Source organism: Macrotis lagotis, chromosome 3 (assembly GCF_037893015.1).
Source record: "Macrotis lagotis isolate mMagLag1 chromosome 3, bilby.v1.9.chrom.fasta, whole genome shotgun sequence".
In the NCBI taxonomy this organism is placed as follows: domain Eukaryota; kingdom Metazoa; phylum Chordata; class Mammalia; order Peramelemorphia; family Peramelidae; genus Macrotis; species Macrotis lagotis.
Genome location: NC_133660.1, coordinates 84,404,292 through 84,415,522, shown reverse-complemented (window position 1 = coordinate 84,415,522; position 11,231 = coordinate 84,404,292). Strand labels below are relative to the sequence as shown.

Genomic DNA, 11,231 nt, shown 5'->3' with positions numbered 1-11,231 from the left:
ACAGGTAGAGACCCTAGGGTTAGCTAGATGACGGCTTCAGTGTTGTGGCCATAATTGAAGTGAGCATAAGAACAGAATGATTCTTGGATTTATAATCCTAGATCATGAAATCATAAGCTTTGTAATTCTGTGTCCTGCAAAGTAAATTCTAGGTCAGTCTCATTGAAATTGTGGTCCTTAATAACAATAGTCCAGCCAAGAGATAAAGTCTGATTGATTTGTAAAAATCTCTAAATACTCCATCTATAGGAGTAATAGTTCAACATTATTATTATTGCCTATTTACAAGTCTCATAAGTTCAGAATTTTTCTTGTTGCAATAAGTATGGCACCCATGGCAGTTATCCCAGAGAATTTTTTTTATTACAAATTCTGTTTATTAGAGAACATGAATCATCATTTAATTTCTGGGACTCCTGAGATTTTTAGCACTCCTACAGTGATTCACAGGTCTACAAAAGAATTGGGTTTAAGCAGGGGCTTCTAAATTTTTTAGGGTCATGGACCCTTTGGCATTTGGTGGAAACCCTTCAGAAAACTGTTTCTACATAATAGAGGAACATGCTCAATTTCAGTTAGACATAGTGAAAATAGAGAGCTCCCTCTGCCCCCATTCACATTCATAGACTCTGGAATCTATTCAAAGAATCCTTTAGGGTCTGTGGATTCCAGATTAAGACCCCTGGTCTAGAGAATATTTCTCTTTCATCAGGGTAATATTGTAGTCATATCTCATAAAGCTACATCGACATCATGTATAATTCTTATTATAAAATTAATCCTAAGAAATGAGGGTATTAGATATTTTTATACTTAAATTAGGTACATTGATGATAGACCCGAGTTGTTTTTTTTTCCCCCCAAATCTTCCATCCATATTCCTTCTCCAGCAACCCAATACAAAATACAATCAGTGGAGAATGTATAGAATCCTAGTTAGCTACCACCAGAAGAAAAAGTTAGTTTGCACACTCAGCACATAGAGCACATAGGATAGAACACTGACTTGGAGTAGGACCTGAGTTCAAAGCCGGCCTCAGACACTTACTAACTGTATGAACCTGGGTAAATCATTTCATCCTACTTGCCTTGGTTTCCTTATCTGTAAAATGAACTTAGAGAAGGAAATGGCAAACCACTCTTACTATCTTTGCCAAGAAAACCTCAATTGGGAAAGTCAGACAACTGAAATGACCTCACTACCACTACCACCACCACAAGCATATCTAGACTTGATCAAGCAGTATATTTCCATGAGCTAATTCAATTGTTCTATAGAATGCTGCATTACCTTATTCCACAATTCATCTAAATATATGAATACTTTATATATATGTGTATATATATACATATATATATATATATATATATATATATATATATATTACAGTTTTAAATCTAACTCTATAGCAGTTAAAGAAATAGCTTCCTATTTCTAGGTGGTACAGTGGATAGAGCACCAACCCTGGAGTCAGGAAGACCTGAATTCAAATGTGACCTCAGACACTTAATAATTGCTTAGCTGTGTAACTTTGGACAAGTCACTTAAAAATCCCATTGCCTTAAAATAAAATTAAATTAAAAAAAATAAATAGTTTCTTAATTTGCTGAAGTTTGAAATGGAGATCTCAAAGTAACTGCGTAGATTTTTTTCCCCTCTGAAAACAAAGTCAATCTAATCCTTCCTGACAACATCAACCAATATGTGGAAATATCTATCACAGGAATGTTGTGTTTTCTTCTTTAGACTAAATTTCCATTACTCTTTCAAATGACATCACATGTCCTGGGGGTGGTAGCACATGCATGTGATCCCTGCCACTGGGGAGCTGGAGGCTGGTGAATTCTTGAATTTTAGAATTCTGAACTGGAGTAGAATAGAAGCCAGGGGTGTCCTTAAGTCTTTGTGTTCCTGCTGCACTTTCAACCTATGAAAGACAGGGAGAACCAGTCTCACAAAATGAAGCATATTATGATCCTAAATCCTGTCTCTATACCACTCACCTAGTCCTCAATGTTTTCTAAGCTGTAAATATCCTTCCTAAAAAGAGATATCTAGAAATGGAATTAAAACCCTAGATCTGGTCTGTTCAGTATGTGATACAGAAGGAATAGCACTCCATAAACCAAGGATACTCCTTCAGGATCTCACTTTAAGGATTGATAATTTCCTCATGTAGATATCAACTTCTATATAATTTAATATGAACTCTATAAATTTCTGCACAAAAATGAATCATTCCCCAAGGGCTCACTTGGAAATAAGATTCTCTGGAGCTATCTAGCCTGGTCACCAAACAATATTTTGCTACAGACCATTATTGGGTAGACATTTCTGAAATTCTTCTTCTATAAATGCAAACTAGTATCATGTTAACTTTTTATTATGTCACAATATTGACTCATATCTAGCTCTTACTCAATTAATAATCCCAGATGTTCTTTTTCTCTCTACATGACTTGCTTTTGAACCATGCTTGCCTCATTTGTGTAGTTTTTTATTGTCCTAAGCACAGGATTTTGTACTTCTCCTTATTATGATTTATTTTGCTATATTCAGCTCACTTTCCCAAAAACAGTTCTTTTGTATTTTAATTTCCTTCTTTATGGAACTTAAGTGTAAGAAGAGAATATGCAATATGTAATTGTAACATTATAAGGAGCAATCAAATAGAAAACCATTTTGCCATTCAATACTATATATTCCTTCGCTCAGGGTCATGTCTTCGATAAATTTTACAAGTATTTCAAGTGTGCCTTCATTCAATTTATTCAAAGAGAAGTGTTAGAAAGAATAATATTGAGCACAAAGACCTGTGACATTACACCAGAGACCTTCCTTTAGGCTGACATGACTATATATTTTTTAAAAATTATATTGTGGTCTTCTTGCTCTTCAATAATCCACTTTCCATCTCTTTTCCCTGATTGCCCTCTATGTTTGGAATGTATTTCTAATTCACTTCGAACTTTTAAAATTCCTTAATTCTTAAAATTCTAAGTCCTAGCATGCTTTGAATAAGGTCTATTTTGATTTCCATAACTGTTAGTACTTTTCCTGACCTAAAAAGCTGGCTTTATATATAAGCTTGTTGATATCAGAGACTTTCACTTTAACTCTTTGTAGATCCCTTGCATGGCACTTAAAGTAGGCACTTAATAAAGGTTTGTTGATTGACAGGCTATATTCTCTCTGAATATTTTCCTCTCCAAATTCCTGAGGCTTCTTTATTTGACCTCTTGTTATATGTCCTATATCCCTCCTACAATTTTAAGTTCCATAAAGGCAGGTACTAAAATATAATTCATCTTTGTAATTCCAGAACCTAGCATAGTGTCCTGTGATTTCTTGGATTTAAGAGCTCCCTCCACCCCACAACTTTTCTATAACTTAATAGTCTTAGAATGAGTGATTTTCCTGTGATCACAAAGCTAGAGTCAGAGTGGAATTTGAGATGAAATCTTTCTGATTCCAAATCTAGAACTCTACAACATTTTGGATCCTCTGACCTGGTACATTTCTATTTTTGGAGGGGGGTGGTCTGGACCTTTTACCAAGCAAATCAATAGCTATTTGCACAGAATAGGCACTTTTTTAGTGCCTACCTATTACAAACTTGAAGAGATCACACATCTGGGTGCTCAAGTCATGGTGACCTAGGAGCTAGGATCCCAGGTTGGATGGTGTAGTTAGACCAACAGGGAAGCCTTGAGATGCCAGAATTCCAGGAGTACTGTGCCTTATAGCAACTGAGCTAAACTGTGAACCTAATTCCCCTCCCTTCTTCAGAGACTGAAGTGGTGTAAGGCTTATGCTGTTCAGAAGTTGAGGGAGAGAATGATCATATGTTTATTCCTGCTATGCATTTAAAGTAGATATTCTTTTGTAAATGTTAAAAAAAAAGTACTGAACCGAATATGAATATACTTCTTTTAGCCCAGGAGACCTGAATTCATCAAGAAGGAGTGGATAGAATGGCAGGCAGACATTATAAGGGAAAAATCAATTTATATTGCTGAATGAGTTGATTGGGCGGGGGGGAGTCAAGGATCAATCCCAGGTTTTGAGTGGACAGGACAAAATAACGAAACTGGTGACAGAAACAGGGAAATCTAAAGGGGAGGGTAACACTTCCCCCCAAAAACAGAAGTGGCCAATAGGTGATGGAAAAAAGGAAATTGGTAGGATAAGTGGAGGCACATGACAACTGGTGTAGTTAGGGGAATGATGTAGGAAACACAGCATCTTACTATTTGACAAAATGTAGGGGAATTGATTGATTTCCACAATCTCAATCAGAATTACCACTCTGGGAAATTAATTGGCTTATGGTTTCTTAACTTCCAGGTGGACAATAAAAGGGTAGACTGGATAAATAATTTTCACAAATCCCTGGCCTTAGGTTTTTTTTTCTTTCATCTGTGAGCTCTGACGAGAACGTAGACCAGAGAAGTGAGAAGAATAATAGTTAATTATGGCATTGCCTTCTCTCATATTGCTGTCTCTGTTATTAATAGAAGAAAAATGAATTGGAGTCTTTTTCTTCATACTGACTAGAGGGGAATGAGTCTCTCCCTTATCTGGAGGCATGAGCCAAAAGAAAACTATGAAGTTATAAAAAAGCAAGTGACTTATTATTGTTATTATTTCCTTATGTGCTTGAAAAATGGTACAATAGCAACTTCCTTGTCATAGAAAACATTTCACTTGGAATATTAAGCCTATTTTGAATTGTTTCCTTAGTACAGTCATAGTGGCAAGCAGGAGCATAGTTATCAAGACAGTCATTCAATTCTGCAACAATGTGCAGATCATTTCTTTCCTTAAAGATAAGGAATTATCTAAGTTAGTAACTAGGAGAGAGAATTCATGTGCTACTTGTCTCAATACACCTTAGTAGCACTGATAATATTGGTCTTAGACTCAAAATGCTCAGGTTAAAATCCTGGCTTTACTATTTACTTTCTAGAGTTCCTAAATTGAAGGATTGCTATATGGTTTCTCAAACAATATATGGGTCAAAAATCTCTGATCCTATATGGTTTTTATGTCTCCATAAATACCATACATCAAATGAAAATAATTTGTTATGCATCTCACAATTCTTATCCATAATTTAGATCCCAATGGATAATAACAAAGGTATTCTTTAGGAGAAAATCTTGTTTTAGAACACTAGTAAAAATTTAAAAAATACTTTAAATATTAATCAGCAAATATCTAAAAAATGTAAAGAAAGGGTTTTCTAATCTCTGACTGGAATTACATTTCAATTTCTGGTTCTGGCTGGAAATACAGACTGGAAATATTTACAGGTCCAAATCCATTGTTAATCAGGATAGTAGCTTTGAACTTCTCTGTCTCTCTCCTGGGTCAACTGGCACTAACCCAAGAAAGCTCTTCTACTCTTCCCCCCCATATTAAAACTCTGCTTTAGACTTGTCTCAGACCATTCCAGATTAGAATTCTCAAGTTTATGAGGTTTCTCCAGCTTCAGCTTCTCCACCATGCCTCCTAAAGTAAATACTTTTTAAAATAGTTGATAGACTAGAACATAGTAACCAGAAACAATTGTCATCTGTAAGATTCCTTGATATTCATAAAATAGAATAATAGAATCATAGACTATCAGAGTTGATAGCAATCAGCTTATATTTAGCACAGCCTTGTGAATTTAAAGATATAGAAATTGAAACTTAATAAGGTGAAGCCACTTGTCCAGGTCACACAGCTAGAACATGGTGGGGCGGGGAAAGAATTAAACCTAGAACTCAGGTCTTCTGACTTCTGGTTGTATCTGTAGTTTTATTGTACTCCTTCCCTTCTCTTGACCCCACCCACCTCACAAAATCAACTCAGTAAACAATATAAATTGATTTTCCCCTTATAATGTGAGGTGAGAACCTGAAGTGGGAATCCATGAAGCCACCCACCACTAATTTAGTAAAAGCTGTTTAATTTATTTCTCCACCCTTTCCCCTACCCAAGTTATCTTTGATGTAATAATAAACAATTTAAAGATTACACTGTCCAAAATGAATTATTACCCAAACATGCCTAGGAAGCAAAACTATGCTTCTTCTACACAATCTTCCTAATAAACAAAAGCAAAATTAAGCAAACAAAAAACAAAATTAGAAGGAAAGTTTTAACTATTTGTTGTACCAGGATATAGAAATGGAGAACAGATGACTTTTGGAATACCCAAGTTCTCTTTAATTTCTAAAAGAGGAGGGAAAGACCAATTCTTCTCAGATCTGCTGTGATAAGATGATAATTAGATATCTAAAAATGCCACCAGGGAGGCTCAGGTTAAGCTTTCAACCTCACCAACAACCAGAGAAAAGCAGTAGAGAGAGAGAGAAGTTTGGGACTGAATTAACTTTCTAGAAGGATAAGATTGAATCTAATAACCATTTTGAAGGTTATAACCATGAGAATGAGAATTCTCTTCATCATTCATCATTTAGGAGGGAGTGATTGCCCGCCATTAATTTAGCAGCCAAAATAATTTAAAACTTCTCACCTTGGAGGTGGCAGAGTCAAGATGACTGAGTAGAGGCAGGAATTCCCAGAAGCTCTCCTCCAGAACACTCCAAATGCTTCCAAATTATGACTCTAACAAAATCAAGACTAACAGAACCCACAGCTAATGTAAAAATTTTCTGGCCCAGAACAACTTGGAAGATTTTCAGAAAGGGTCTGTTCCAATGGGGTTTAGGTTTGTTCCAATGGGGTTAGAAAGGACCACAGTATGGCCTGGACCATGTGGGGCAGAGTCAATCAGCGCCAGCCTCTCAGAAACAGCCTGCAGGATCCCTGGGTCCCTGGAGGCACCTGGGTCAGGGGCAGTTGGAGTGATTTCCAAACCTCTTGGCCAAGAGATCACCAAGGATAACTATAGGCCTCAGTGCAGACTTAGCCCCAGGAACTGGAAGCAGGCTTGCAGAGATACCCAATAGGTGCTTCCAGAGTGCTCAGTAAGGGGATCAGGGGAAACTGTCAAGGTCTGGGACAGGACTCTGGTGCTTTGTCCACATTGAGTCTGGGGTTCCCCAATGCCATAAAGCAGGGACTCTCGTCACAGCTACAGGGCAGGGGGAATGCCTGTGGTCATCCAAAGACCAGAACACAGACCAGAACAACCAAAACCTCTCATAAAACCTTGAAAGAACTGAGGTTCCTGGGGGAGGGTGTCCCCAAAATGTTTTAAAGCTTTGGAAGCATCTTAAAAACCATAGGCTGGGGAAATGAGTAAATAGAAAAAAAAGAACTTGACCATAGAAAATTACATTGGTCCCAGGGAAGATCAAAATACACACTCAGAAGATGACAAAGTTAAAGCTCTGTTTCCAAATCCTCCAAGAAAAAATAGGAATTGGGGGGGGGGGTGGAGCCAAGATGGCAGTGTGAAGGCAGGATTTCCTGGAATCTTGCTCCCCCAAAAGCTCCAAAAGCCTTCAAATTATGACTCTAGCTAAAATTTAGAGGGACAGAACCCATAGAAAGACTGAGCAATTTCCCAGTCCCAGACAGCTTAGAAGCTCTACAGGAAAGGTCTGTTTAACTGGGACTGGGGGTTGGAAGGAGCTGCAGTGCAGCCTCAGCACAACCAGGCAGAGAAAATCAGCTCCTGCCTTCCAGGAACAGCCTGTGGGATGCCTGGGTCCCTGGAGGCACCTAGGTCCATGGCAGAGGGGGCAGTTTCCAGACCTCTTGTCCCAAGGATCACTGGGGACAGCCTGAAGGAGTGGTGAGAGAACTCTGTCACACCAAAGTGAGCTCAAAGCAGAGTGCTGGCCTTAGAGCAGCCCTGAGGTGAGAACCTAAAGTAGGAATCCATGAAGCCACCCAGCACTTCCAGAGCTCCCAGCCCACAGACAGTAAGGGGGTTGGGAGAGACTGCAGAGGTCTTTCTGCTCTCCCTGGGGCAGCACTCTGCTGTATGCCCACTCTTAGATCCAGGTTGCAGTTTGGGCCCCCATACTACCAAAGCAGAGCAGGGACTCTCCTCAAAGCTCCAGGGCTACAGACCAGAGCACAGGCAAGAGAGCAGTCAAAGTCTCTCATAAGACCTTGGAGGAATTAAGGTACCTTTAGGTTGTCCCCCAAACTCCCCAAAGCCTTGTAAGTGTGGTAAATCAGTCATAGGCTGAAGAAATGAGCAAACAACAGAAAAGGAAGAATCTGACTATAGAAAATCACTTTGGTCCCATGGAGGATCAAAATACACACTCAGAAGATGATGAAGTTGAAGCTTCTTATCCAAAACCTCCAAGAGAAGTAGAAAATGGGCTCAGGCTATGGATGAGATCAAAAAAGACTTTGAAAAGCAATTGATGGAGGTAGAGGAATTTGGAGGAGAAACGAGAGCAATGCAGATAAATTAAGACAACCAAGTCAGCAGCTTAGTGAAAAAAATACCAAAAAATACTGAAGAAAATAGCATGTTAATAACTATTTAGGCCAAATGGAAAAAAAAAACAACCCAAAAGGCAAATGAGGAGAAACTGCCTTTAAAAGCAGAATTGACCAGCTAGAAAAAGAGATTAAAAAGCTCTCTGAAGTACTTGCTTTGGCAGCTCATATACTAAAATTGGAACGATACAAAGAAGATTAGCATGGCCCCTGCACAAGGATGACATGCAAATTCATGAAGCATTCCATATTTAAAAGAAAAAAAAAAGCTCTCTGAAGAAAATAACTTCTTCAAATGTAGAATGGAACTAGACTTTGCAAGAAATAAGGAAGCAATAAAACAATACCAAAAGAACCAAAAATTAGAAGAAAATGTGAAATATCTCATTGGAAAAACAACTGACTTTGAAAACAAATCTAGAAGAGATAATTTAAAAACTATTGGACTACCTGAAAATCAGGACCAGGAAAAGAGCCTAGACTTCATTTATCAAGAAACAATACAGCAAAATTGCCCTTAGATCCTAGAAGCAGAGGGTAAAATAGAAATTGAGGGAATTCACTGATTACCTCCTGAAAGGGATCCCAAAAGGAAAAAATGTCCAGGAATATTATAGCCAAATTACAAAACTCCCAAATCAAAGAAAAAATTCTCAAAGCTGCCAGAAACAAACGATTCAGCTACTGTGGCTCTATAGTCAGGATTGCACAGGATTTAGCAGTGTTTACATTAAGGGCTTGTAGGGCTTGGAATATGATATTCTAAAAGGTAAAAGAGCTTGGAATGCAACTGAGAATCAACTATTTAGCAAAACTGAACTTCTTTCAGGGGAAAAGATGGACTTTCAGTGAAACAGGGGACATTCTAACTTTCCTATTGAAACAACCAGAGCTGAATAGAAAGTTTAATCTCCATGTACAGGACTCAGGCAAAGCATAGAGGGGTGGATGAGAAGGACTAACTATGAGGAACTTAATGGTGTTAAACTGCTTGAGCATATATAGACAAGGCACAGAAGGGAGCTGAATGTAATGGTATAATATAGCAAAAAGATGGAGTCAATGGGTGATAAAGGAAAGTACTGGGAGGAAGGGAAAGGAGAGGAAGAAGGGGATAAGATAGTTTACATAAAAGAGTCAAGAAAAAAGCATTTTCTATGGAGTGGAATAGAAGGAAGGCGAGAGGGGATGAGTAAGCCTTCATTCTCATCAGACATAGCTCAGAGAGGAAATAACATGCACACTTAATAGAGTATAGAAATCTATCTTACACTAGAGCAAAATGAGAGGAAAGGGATGGGATAAGGGGGGAATTGGGGGAGGAAAGCAGTGAATAGGTGATAGAAGAGAGGAAAGATTATGAGAGAGGATCCTTAGATGCAACACTTCTGAACAGGGACATGGTCAAAGGAGAGAGAGAACAGAATAGATGAGAGTGGGGAGGAATAGAGTGGAGGGAAATACAACTAGTAATAGCAACTGTGGGAAAAATATTGAATCAACTTCTCTGGTGGACTTATAATGAAGGCAACTCATTCCAGAGACAGAGACATTGGAATCTTGCTATTCTTGAGGTTTCTCTATCTTTGGGGTGGGGGGGATTTATGTTTACTCTTACAACAAAAGTATTGTAATAATATAAATAAATAAACCAAATTGTCACTCAAAAAAAAAAAGAAAAATAGGAATTCACCTCAGGCTATGGAAGAACATCAAAAAAGATTTTGAAAATCAAGTAAGGGAGGTAGAGGAAAAAATGGAAAAGGAAATGAAAGTGATGCAGAAAAATCATGAAAACCAAGTCAGCAGTTTGGTGTAGGAACACAAAAAATACCAAAGAAAATAAAATCTTTAAAACCAGTTTAGGTCAAGTGGAAAAAGCAATCCAGTAAGGAGAATACCTTAAAAAGCAGAATTGGCCAGATGCAAAAGGAGAATAAAAAAAAAAGCTCTCTGAAGAAAATAACTCCTTCAAATGTAGATTGGTGTTAAAGGAAGCTGATGACTTTGTGAGAAATTAAGGAACAATAAAACAAAAGAATGAAAAACTAGAAGAAAATGTGAAATATCTCATTGGAAAAACAACTGGCCTAGAAAACATATCCAGGAAAGATAATTTAAAAATTATTGGGCTCCCTGAAGTCATGACCAGGAAAAGAGCTTAGGCTTCATTTTTCAAGAAATAATAAAGCAAAATTACCCTGAGATCCTAGAAGCAGAGGGTAAAATAGAAATTTAGGGAATCCACCGATCACCTCCTAAAAGAGATTCCTGGCACCCCCCCAAAACCTCCTAGAATATTATAGCCAAATTCCAAAACTCTCAAGTCAGAGGAAATATTGCAAGCAGCCAGAAAGAAACAGTTCAAATATCATTGTGCTACAGTCAGGATTACATAGGATTTAGCAGTGTCTACATTAAGGGCTCACAGGGCTTGAAATATAATATTTTGGAAGACAAAAGAGCTTGGATTAGAATCAAGAATCAACTACTCAGCAAAATAGAACATTCTCTTTTGGGGGGAAAGATGAACTTTCAATGAAACAGTGTACTTTCAAACTTTCCTGTTGAGACAATCAGAGCTGAACAGAAAGTTTGATCTTCAAGTATAGGACTCAGGTAAAGCATAGAAAGGATGGATGAGAAGGGCAAATTATGAAGGACTTAAAGTTATTTAACTGCTTGTATTCCTGCATGGGAAGATGATACTAATAACTCATATGAACTGTCTCATTTATTAGGGCAGTTAAAAGGTACATTTATAGATGAGGCCCAGCAGGGAGCTGAATAAAAAGGTATACTATATTATAAA

General features: G+C 37.7%; 1 non-coding gene across 1 annotated transcript; it reads left to right on the top strand.

The window, feature by feature from the left end:
• The first annotated feature begins 8,567 nt into the window (after nt 1-8,567).
• LOC141519806 (U6 spliceosomal RNA) lies at nt 8,568-8,674 on the top strand. Its single transcript, XR_012477442.1, has one exon. It is a non-coding gene; the product is annotated as a U6 spliceosomal RNA (small nuclear RNA).
• Nucleotides 8,675-11,231: the final 2,557 nt, after the last annotated feature.